Raw genomic sequence first — 11,874 nt, forward strand, 5'->3', positions numbered from 1 at the left:
TAGATGTAGGCCGGAGTCGGTCTACTAATCTTGGACGTGATGCCTATGTAATGATCATTTCATGGATATCATTATGATTATTTGAAGTTCTATCAATTTTCCAACAGTAATTTTTTTACCCACCGTTTGCTATTTTTCTCGAGACAAGCCACTAGTGAAACCTACGGCCCCCGGGTCTCTTTCTCATATTATTTGCCTTTGCGATCTACTTTTCCTTTGCTTTTATTTTCAAATCTATTGAACCAAAAATACAAAAATACCTTGTTGCGTTTTATTCTTATTAATTTTATTTGGTGTTCGATCTATCAATCTACTACAATTTATTCACGTCCATTTTGCCAATTTCTGGCACCGTTACCCTAAAGGGATTGACAGCCCCTTTAATGCGCCGGGTTGCGAGTAGTTGGTATTTGTGTGTAGGCGGCGCTTATGTGTTGTTGCTTGGTTCTCCTACTGGTTCAATAACCTTGGTCTCATCACTGAGGGAAATACATGCCGTCGTTGTGCTGCATCATCCCTTCCTCTTTGGGGAAATACCAACATAGCTTCAAGCCACATCACCTTCTTGCTCCTGCCTTCTTTAACTTTCAGGTAAATGGGAGATATTTTATAACTAGTGAGGAGGCGAACGAGTATGAGAGAGCAGCAGAGGCCGCTCGCCTCCAAGAAGCAGCTCACCAAGTGGTAGCTGCCGCAACACAGTACAACCCCAACTATGATTTCGGATACAAATTGGGCCAATCATGGCCCTAGACCAACTTAGGCCAAAATCTTAAGCTTGGGGGGTGTTCATACTTTTTCATTGTACTATCCATGTTAGGTTTTTTTCTCGCTTTCTTCTTGTGTGTTTGAAAAACTTTGAGAAAAAACCAAAAAAAATAGTTGTAGGTTCTATTTAGTTCACTTTCCATGTTCACTTAGTAGTAGTATTAAAATAAAACACAAAAAGATTTCTCGTTCTTCTTTTGCTTGTTGGGAGCTTTCCCATGTAAATAGTTTTTCTCGTTTTTGTTTTACTTTCTTTAGAAAAACAAAAACTCCAAAAACATTTTAGTGTGTTTCTTTGAAAAAAATTTCTTTTCTTTGGGGTCGAGAGGAGAAGACCACGATGAAAATGTTGAGTGTCTCTCATATGCATTATTGTTGATCACACAAGAGAGCCCGTATTACCTTGTCTTCTCCTTTGAAATAAATGTTTGCAGATTCTAGCTTAGTCCAATGCACATGCACTATATTATTATTATTATTATTATTATTCACGCCGTTCGATCATGCAAGTGAAAGGCAATAATGATGATATATGATGAAATGATTGAGATGAGAAAAGTTGGTATGAACTCAACCTATCTTGTTTTTGTAAATATGATTAGTTCATTATTCTTGATTCAGCCCTTTATGAATGAAACATGTTTGCAATGACAATTAGAGATTATAGTTACTCATGCCATGCTTAATTATCTAGGAGACTCTAATGGTTCACCTTGCGTGCCAACATGCTTTTAAAATGGTTGTGATGTAATATGATAGGATGGTATCCTCCTTTGAATGATTTGAGTGGCTTGACTTGGCACATGTTTGCACATGTAGTTGAAACAAAATCAACATAGCCTCCACGATATTTATATTCATGGTGATTTATACCCTACTCATGCTTGCACTCAATGTTGGTTAATCTCAATGCATCTTTATGACTGTTGTCGCTCTCTAGTTGGTCGCTCCTCAATCTCTTGCTAGCATTCACTTGTACTAAGCGGGATTACTGTTTGTGCATCCACTTCCATAAACCCAAAGTTGTTCCATATGAGTCCACCATACCTACCTATATGCGGTATTTACATGCCGTTCCAAGTAAATTTGCATATGCCAAACTCTAAGCCTTCAAATGATAATTTGTTTTATATGCCTGAATTGCTCATGTGGCGACTAGGGGCTGTCAGTATCTTACATGCTAGGTGGGTTATTCTCATGATTAGTGGACTCCGCTCATCATTCACGGGAGAATGGCTGGTAACCGGGATGCCCAGTTCCATGCTCAAATCAAATCAAAATATAACTGCAAACAAAACTCCCCGGGATTGTTGTTAGTTGGACGGTACCCGTTGTTTCGGACCAGCCATGGAATGTGCTTGTTGGTGGTGGGGGAGTATAAACTTTACCATTCTGTTTGGGAACCGCCTATAATGTATCTAGTATGGAAGATACTGAGTTCTCTCGGTTGTTATGTTGACAATGAAAGCATACCGCTCAAAATATTATTTATCTCTATTTCAAAAACTCGAGCTCTGGCACCTCTGCATATCTCTGCTTCCCTCAGTGAAGGGCCTATATATTGACTTTTATTGTTGAGTCACCATCCTCTTATAAAAAGCACCAGTGAGAGAGCACTACTATCATTTGTATGCATTGCTATTAATTGATATTAAGTATGACTGTGACTGGATCTCTTTTACCATGAATTACAATGTCTAGTCAGTCCTTGATCTTCACGGGTGCTCTTCATTTATGTTTTGCGGTCTCAGAAAGGGCTAGCGAGATACCATTATGTTATATCATATCATGATTGTTTTGGAAAGTGTTGTCATCCGAGATTTATTATTATTACTCGCTAGTTGATTATGCCATTGATATGAGTAAATGTGAGAACTAAATGTTATTGTGAATATGGTTAGTTCATAATCTTAGATGAAAACTTGAATGTTGGCTTTCCATATTTGCAGCAACAAGATCAAACAGAGTTTGTAAAAGTTTTTCTTTATCACTTTCAGTATGTCAACTGAATTACTTGAGGACAAGCAATGGGTTAAGCTTGCTGGAGTTGATATGTCTCCATCGTATCTACTTTTCCAAACTCTTTTGCCATTGTTTTGGACTCTAATTTGCATGATTTGAATGGAACTAACCCCGACTGACGTTGTTTTCAGCAGAATTGCCATAGTGTTATTTTTGTGCAGAAATACAAATTCGCGAAATTACCTGAAACTTCACGTAGAATATTTTTGGAATATCTAAAAAATATTGGCGAAAGAATCAACCAAGGCGGACCCACCACCTGTCCACAAGGGTGGGGGCATGCCCTACCCCCCTAGGCGCGCCCCCTGGCTTATGGGTCCCACGGAGCTCCACCGACCTCAACTCGAACTCCATATATTCATGTTCCGGAAGAAATAAATCAAAGAGAAGGATTCATCGCGTTTTAAGATATGGAGCCGCCACCACCTCCCATTCTTCCTCGGGAGGGCAGATCTGGAGTTCATTTTGGGCTCCGGAGAGGGGAAATCGCCGCCATCGTCATCATCGACCATCCTCCATCACCAATTTCATGATGCTCACCGCCATGCATGAGTAATTCCATCCTAGGCTTGCTTGACGGTGATGGGTTGGATGAGATTTATCATGTAATCGTGTTAGTTTTGTTAGGGTTTGGTCCCTAGTATCCACTATGTTCTAAGATTGATGTTGCTATGACTTTGTTATGCTTAATGCTTGTCACTAGGGCCCGAGTGCCATGATTTCAGATCTGAACCTATTATGTTTATATGAATATATTTGTGTTCTTGATCCTATCTTGCAAGTTATAGTCACCTACTGCGTGTTATGATCTGGCAACCCCAGAGTGACAATAGTTGGGACACTTCCCGGTGATGACCGTAGTTTGAGGAGTTCATGTATTCACTAAATGCTAATGCTTTGGTCCGGTTCTCTATTAAAAGGAGGCCTTAATATCCCTTAGTTTTCCATTAGGACCTCGCTGCCATGGGAGGGTAGGACAAACATGTCATGCAAGTTCTTTTTCATAAGCGCGTATGACTATATTTGGAATACATGCTTAAATTACATTGATGAATTGGAGCTAGTTCTGTGTTATCCTATGTTATAACTGTTGCATGATGAATACCATCCGACATAATTATGAAGGAAATATGCCCTAGAGGCAATAATAAAGTTATTATTTATTTCCTTATATCATGATAAAAGTTTATTATTCATGCTAGAATTGTATTAACCGGAAACATAATACATGTGTGAATACATAGACAAACAGAGTGTCACTAGTATGCCTCTACTACACTAGCTTGTTAATCAAAGATGTTTATGTTTCCTAACCATGGACAAAGAGTTGTCATCTGATTAACAGGATCACATCATTAGTTGAATGATCTGATTGACATGACCCATCCCATTAGCTTAGCACCCGATCGTTTAGTATGTTGCTATTGCTTTCTTCATGACTTATACATGTTCCTATGACTATGAGATTATGCAACTCCCGTTTGCCAGAGGAACACTTTGTGTGCTACCAAACGTCACAACGTAACTGGGTGATTATAAAGGAGCTCTACAGGTGTCTCCAAAGGTACATGTTGGGTTGGCGTATTTCGAGATTAGGATTCGTCACTCCGATTGTCGGAGAGGTATCTTTGGGCCCTCTCGGTAATGCACATCACTTAAGCCTTGCAAGCATTGCAACTAATGAGTTAGTTGTGGGATGATGTATTACAGAACGAGTAAAGAGACTTGCCAGTAACGAGATTGAACTAGGTATGGGATACCGACGATCGAATCTCGGGCAAGTAACATACCGATGACAAAGGGAACAATGTATGTTGTTATGCGGTCTGACCGATAAAAGATCTTCGTAGAATATGTAGGAGCCAATATGAGCATCCAGGTTCCGCTATTGGTTATTGACCGGAGACGTGTCTCGGTCATGTCTACATTGTTCTCGAACCCGTAGGGTCCGCATGCTTAAGGTAACGATGACAGTTATATTATGAGTTTATGCATTTTGATGTACCGAAGGTTGTTCGGAGTCTCGGATGTGATCACGGACATGACGAGGAGTCTCGAAATGGTCGAGACATAAAGTTTGAAATATTGGAAGCCTATGTTTGGATATCGGAAGTGTTCCGGGTGAAATCGGGATTTTACCGGAACCCCCCGGGAGCTATATGGGCCTAAGTGGGCCTTAGTGGAAAAGAGAAGGAGCAGCCCAAGATGGGCCGCGCGCCCCTCCCCTCCCTTGGTCCGAATAGGACAAGGAGAGGGGGCCGGCCCCCCTCTCTCTTTTCCCCCCTCCGTGAATCCTATTCCAACTAGGATTGGGGGGGGATCCTACTCCCAGAGGGAGTAGGACTCCTCCTGGCACGCCTCTCCTAGGCCGGCCGCCCCCCTCCCCCTTGATCCTTTATATACGGAGGCAGGGGCACCCCAGAGAAACACAAGTTGATCCACGTGATCATATTCTTAGCCGTGTGCGGTGCCCCCTTCCACCATAGTCCTCGATAATATTGTAGCGGTGCTTAGGCGAAGCCCTGCTGCAGTAGTACATCAAGATCGTCACCACGCCGTCGTGCTGACGGAACTCTTCCCCGACACTTTGCTGGATCGGAGTCCGGGGATCGTCATCGAGCTGAACGTGTGCTAGAACTCGGAGGTGCCGTAGTTTCGGTGCTTGATTGGTCGGGCCGTGAAGACGTACGACTACATCAACCAAACGCTTCCGTTGTCGATCTACAAGGGTACGTAGATCATACTCTCCCCTCTCGTTGCTATGCATCACTATGATCTTGCGTGAGCGTAGGAAATTTTTTGAAATTACTACGAAACCCAACAGTGGCATCCGAGCCAGGTTTTATATGTTGATGATATATGCACGAGTAGAACACAAGTGAGTTGTGGGCGATATAAGCCATACTGCTTACCAGCATGTCATACTTTGGTTCGGCGGTATTGTTGGACGAAGCGGCCCGGACCGACATTACGCGTACGCTTACGCGAGATGGGTTCTCCCGACGTGCTTTGCACATAGGTGGCTTGCGGGTGACAGTTTCTCCAACTTTAGTTGAACTGAGTGTGGCTACGCCCGGTCCTTGCAAAGGTTAAAACATCACCAACTTGACAAACTATCGTTGTGGTTTTTGATGCGTAGGTAAGATTGATTCTTGCTTAAGCCCGTAGCAGCCACGTAAAACATGCAACAACAAAGTAGAGGACGTCTAACTTGTTTTTGAAGGGCATGTTGTGATGTGATACGGTCAAGACATGATGCTATGCTAGAGATCAAGGTGTCGCGCCGGTGACGATGGTGATCATGACGGTGCTTCGGAGATGGAGATCACAAGCACAAGATGATCATGGCCATATCATATCACTTATATTGATTGCATGTGATGTTTATCTTTTATGCATCTTATCTTGCTTTGATTGACGGTAGCATTATAAGATGATCTCTCACTAAATTATCAAGAAGTGTTCTCCCTGAGTATGCACCGTTGCGAAAGTTCTTCGTGCTGAGACACCACGTGATGATCGGGTGTGATAGGCTCTACGTTCAAATACAATGGGTGCAAAACAGTTGCACACGCGGAATATTCAGGTTATACTTGACGAGCCAAGCATATACAGATATGGCCTCGGAACACGGAGACCGAAAGGTCGAGCGTGAATCATATAGTAGATATGATCAACATAATGATGTTCACCAATGAAACTACTTCATCTCACGTGATGATCGGACATGGTTTAGTTGATTTGGATCACATAATCACTTAGAGGATTAGAGGGATATCTATCTAAGTGGGAGTTCTTTAAGTAATATGATTAATTGAACCTAAATTTATCATGAACTTAGTACCTGATAGTATCTTGCTTGTTTATGTATGATTGTAGATAAATGGCCCGTGCTGTTGTTCCGTTGAATTTTAATGCGTTCCTTGAGAAAGCAAAGTTGAAAGATGATGGTAGCAATTACACGGACTGGGTCCGTAACTTGAGGATTATCCTCATTGCTGCACAGAAGAATTACGTCCTGGAAGCACTGCTGGGTGCCAGGCCTGCTGCTGGAGCAACACCAGATGTTGTGAACATCTGGCAGAGCAAAGCTGATGACTACTCAATAGTTCAGTGTGCCATGCTTTATGGCTTAGAACCGGGACTTCAACGACGTTTTGAATGTCATGGAGCATATGAGATGTTCCAGGAGTTGAAGTTAATATTTCAAGCAAATGCCCGGATTGAGAGATATGAAGTCTCCAATAAGTTCTATAGCTGCAAGATGGAGGAGAACAGTTCTGTCAGTGAGCATATACTCAAAATGTCTGGGTATAATAATCACTTGATTCAAATGGGAGTTAATCTTCCAGATGATTGCGTCATTGACAGAATTCTCCAATCACTACCACCAAGCTACAAGAGCTTCGTGATGAACTATAATATGCAAGGGATGAATAAGACTATTCCCGAGCTCTTCGCAATGCTAAAAGCTGCGGAGGTAGAAATCAAAAAGGAGCATCAAGTGTTGATGGTCAACAAGACCACTAGTTTTAAGAAAAAGGGCAAAGGGAATAATAAGGGGAACTTCAAGAAGAACAGCAAGCAAGTTGTTGCTCAAGAGAAGAAACCCAAGTCTGGACCTAAGCCTGAAACTGAGTGCTTCTACTACAAGCAGACTGGTCACTGGAAGCGGAACTGCCCCAAGTATTTGGCGGATAAGAAGGATGGAAAGGTGAACAAAGGTATATGTGATATACATGTTATTGATGTGTACCTTACTAATGCTCGCAGTAGCACCTGGGTATTTGATACTGGTTCTGTTGCTAATATTTGCAACTCGAAACAGGGACTACGGATTAAGCGAAGATTGGCTAAGGACGAGGTGACGATGCGCGTGGGAAACGGTTCCAAAGTCGATGTGATCGCAGTCGGCACGCTACCTCTACATCTACCTTCGGGATTAATATTAGACCTAAATAATTGTTATTTTGTGCCAGCGTTAAGCATGAACATTATATCTGGATCTTGTTTGATGCGAGATGGTTATTCATTTAAATCAGAGAATAATGGTTGTTCTATTTATATGAGTAATATCTTTTATGGTCATGCACCCTTGAAGAGTGGTCTATTCTTATTAAATCTTGATAGTAGTAACACACATATTCATAATGTTGAAACCAAAAGATGCAGAGTTGATAATGATAGTGCAACTTATTTGTGGCACTGTCATTTAGGTCATATCGGTATAAAGCGCATGAAGAAACTCCGTACTGATGGACTTTTGGAACCACTTGATTATGAATCACTTGGTACTTGCGAACCGTGCCTCATGGGCAAGATGACTAAAACACCGTTCTCCGGTACTATGGAGAGAGCAACAGATTTGTTGGAAATCATACATACAGATGTATGTGGTCCGATGAATATTGAGGCTCGTGGCGGATATCGTTATTTTCTCACCTTCACAGATGACTTAAGCAGATATGAGTATATCTACTTAATGAAACATAAGTCTGAGACATTTGAAAAGTTCAAAGAATTTCAGAGTGAAGTTGAAAATCATCGTAACAAGAAAATAAAGTTTCTACGATCTGATCGTGGAGGAGAATATTTGAGTTACGAGTTTGGTGTACATTTGAAACAATGCGGAATAGTTTCGCAACTCACGCCACCCGGAACACCACAGTGTAATGGTGTGTCTGAACGTCATAATCGTACTTTACTAGATATGGTGCGATCTATGATGTCTCTTACTGATTTACCACTATCGTTTTGGGGTTATGCTTTGGAGACGGCCGCATTCACGTTAAATAGGGCACCATCAAAATCCGTTGAGACGACGCCTTATGAACTTTGGTTTGGCAAGAAACCAAAGTTGTCGTTTATGAAAGTTTGGGGCTGCGATGCTTATGTGAAAAAGCTTCAACCTGATAAGCTCGAACCCAAATCGGAGAAATGTGTCTTCATAGGATATCCAAAGGAGACTATTGGATACACCTTCTATCACCGATCCGAAGGCAAGACTTTTGTTGATAAGTTCGGAAACTTTCTAGAGAAGGAGTTTCTCTCGAAAGAAGTGAGTGGGAGGAAAGTAGAACTTGATGAGGTAACTGTACCTGCTCCCTTATTGGAAAGTAGTGCATCACAGAAAACTGTTTCTGTGACACCTACACCAGTTAGTGAGGAAGCTAATGATAATGATCATGAAACTTCAGAACAAGATACTACTGAACCTCGTAGATCAACCAGAGTAAGATCCGCACTAGAGTGGTATGGTAATCCTGTTCTGGAAGTCATGCTACTAGATCATGATGAACCTACGAACTATGAAGAAGCGATGGTGAGCCCAGATTCCGCAAAATGGCTTGAAGCCATGAAATCTGAGAAGGGATCCATGTATGAGAACAAAGTATGGACTTCGGTTGACTTGCCCAATGATCGGCAAGCAATTGAGAATAAATGGATCTTCAAGAAGAAGACTGACGCCGACGGTAATATTACTATCTACAAAGCTCGACTTGTCGCAAAAGGGTTTCGGCAAGTTCAAGGGATTGACTACGATGAGACCTTCTCACCCGTAGCGATGCTTAAGTCTGTCCGAATCATGTTAGCAATTGCCGCATTTTATGATTATGAAATTTGGCATATGGATGTCAAAACTGCATTCCTGAATGGATTTCTGGAAGAAGAGTTGTATATGATGCAACCGGAGGATTTTGTCGATCCAAAGGGAGCTAACAAAGTGTGCAAGCTCCAGCGATCCATTTATGGACTGGTGCAAGCCTCTCAGAGTTGGAATAAATGCTTTGATAGTGTGATCAAAGCATTTGGTTTTATACAGACTTTTGGAGAAGCCTGTATTTACAAGAAAGTGAGTGGGAGCTATGTAGCATTTCTGATATTATATGTGGATGACATATTACTGATCGGAAATGATATAGAATTTCTGGATGGCATAAAGGGATACTTGAATAAAAGTTTTTCAATGAAAGACCTCGGTAAAGCTGCTTACACATTAGGCATAAAGATCTATAGAGATAGATCAAGACGCTTAATTGGACTTTCACAAAGCACATACCTTGACAAGATTTTGAAAAAGTTCAAAATGGATCAAGAAAAGAAAGGGTTCTTGCCTGTGTTACAAGGTGTGAAGTTGAGTCGGACTCAATGCCCGACCACTGCAGAAGATAGAGAAAAGATGAAAGATGTTCCCTATGCTTCAGCCATAGGCTCTATCATGTATGCAATGCTGTGTACCAGACCTGATGTGTGCCTTGCTATAAGTCTAGCAGGGAGGTACCAAAGTAATCCAAGAGTGGATCACTGGACAGCGGTCAAGAACATCCTGAAGTACCTGAAAAGGACTAAGGATATGTTTCTCGTATATGGAGGTGACAAAGAGCTCATCGTAAACGGTTACGTTGATGCAAGCTTTGACACTGATCCGGACGATTCTAAATCGCAAACCGGATACGTGTTTACATTAAACGGTGGAGCTGTCAGTTGGTGAAGTTCTAAACAAAGCGTTGTGGCGGGATCTACGTGTGAAGCGGAATACATAGCTGCTTCGGAAGCAGCAAATGAAGGAGTCTGGATGAAGGAGTTCATATCCGATCTAGGTGTCGTACCTAGTGCATCGGGTCCAATGAAAATCTTTTGTGACAATACAGGTGCAATTGCCTTGGCAAAGGAATCCAGATTTCACAAGAGAACCAAGCACATCAAGAGACGCTTCAATTCCATCCGGGATCTAGTCCAGGTGGGAGACATAGATATTTGCAAGATACATACAGATCTGAATGTTGCAGACCCGTTGACTAAGCCTCTTCCACGAGCAAAACATGATCAGCACCAAGGCTCCATGGGTGTTAGAATCATTACTGTGTAATCTAGATTATTAACTCTAGTGCAAGTGGGAGACTGGAGGAAATATGCCCTAGAGGCAATAATAAAGTTATTATTTATTTCCTTATATCATGATAAAAGTTTATTATTCATGCTAGAATTGTATTAACCGGAAACATAATACATGTGTGAATACATAGACAAACAGAGTGTCACTAGTATGCCTCTACTAGACTAGCTTGTTAATCAAAGATGGTTATGTTTCCTAACCATGGACAAAGAGTTGTCATCTGATTAACAGGATCACATCATTAGTTGAATGATCTGATTGACATGACCCATCCCATTAGCTTAGCACCCGATCGTTTAGTATGTTGCTATTGCTTTCTTCATGACTTATACATGTTCCTATGACTATGAGATTATGCAACTCCCGTTTGCCAGAGGAACACTTTGTGTGCTACCAAACGTCACAACGTAACTGGGTGATTATAAAGGAGCTCTACAGGTGTCTCCAAAGGTACATGTTGGGTTGGCGTATTTCGAGATTAGGATTCGTCACTCCGATTGTCAGAGAGGTATCTCTGGGCCCTCTCGGTAATGCACATCACTTAAGCCTTGCAAGCATTGCAACTAATGAGTTAGTTGTGGGATGATGTATTACAGAATGAGTAAAGAGACTTGCCGGTAACGAGATTGAACTAGGTATGGGATACCGACGATGGAATCTTGGGCAAGTAACATACCGATGACAAAGGGAACAACGTATGTTGTTATGCGGTCTGACCGATAAAAGATCTTCGTAGAATATGTAGGAGCCAATATGAGCATCCAGGTTCCGCTATTGGTTATTGACCGGAGACGTGTCTCGGTCATGTCTACATTGTTCTCGCACCCGTAGGGTCCGCACACTTAAGGTTACGATGGCAGTTATATTATGAGTTTATGCATTTTGATGTACCGAAGGTTGTTCGAAGTCCCGGATGTGATCACGGACATGACGAGGAGTCTCGAAATGGTCGAGACATAAAGTTTGATATATTGAAAGCCTATGTTTGGATATCGGAAGTGTTCCGGGTGAAATCGGGATTTTACCGGAGTACCGGGAGGTTACCGGAACCCCCCGGGAGCTATATGGGCCTAAGTGGGCCTTAGTGGAAAAGAGAAGGAGCAGCCCAAGATGGGCCGCGCGCCCCTCCCCTCCCTTGGTCCGAATAGGACAAGGAGAGGGGGCCGGCCCCCCTCTCTCTTTTCCCC

This window comes from Triticum dicoccoides, chromosome 7A (genome assembly GCF_002162155.2).
Source record: "Triticum dicoccoides isolate Atlit2015 ecotype Zavitan chromosome 7A, WEW_v2.0, whole genome shotgun sequence".
Classification (NCBI taxonomy): Eukaryota; Viridiplantae; Streptophyta; class Magnoliopsida; order Poales; family Poaceae; genus Triticum; species Triticum dicoccoides.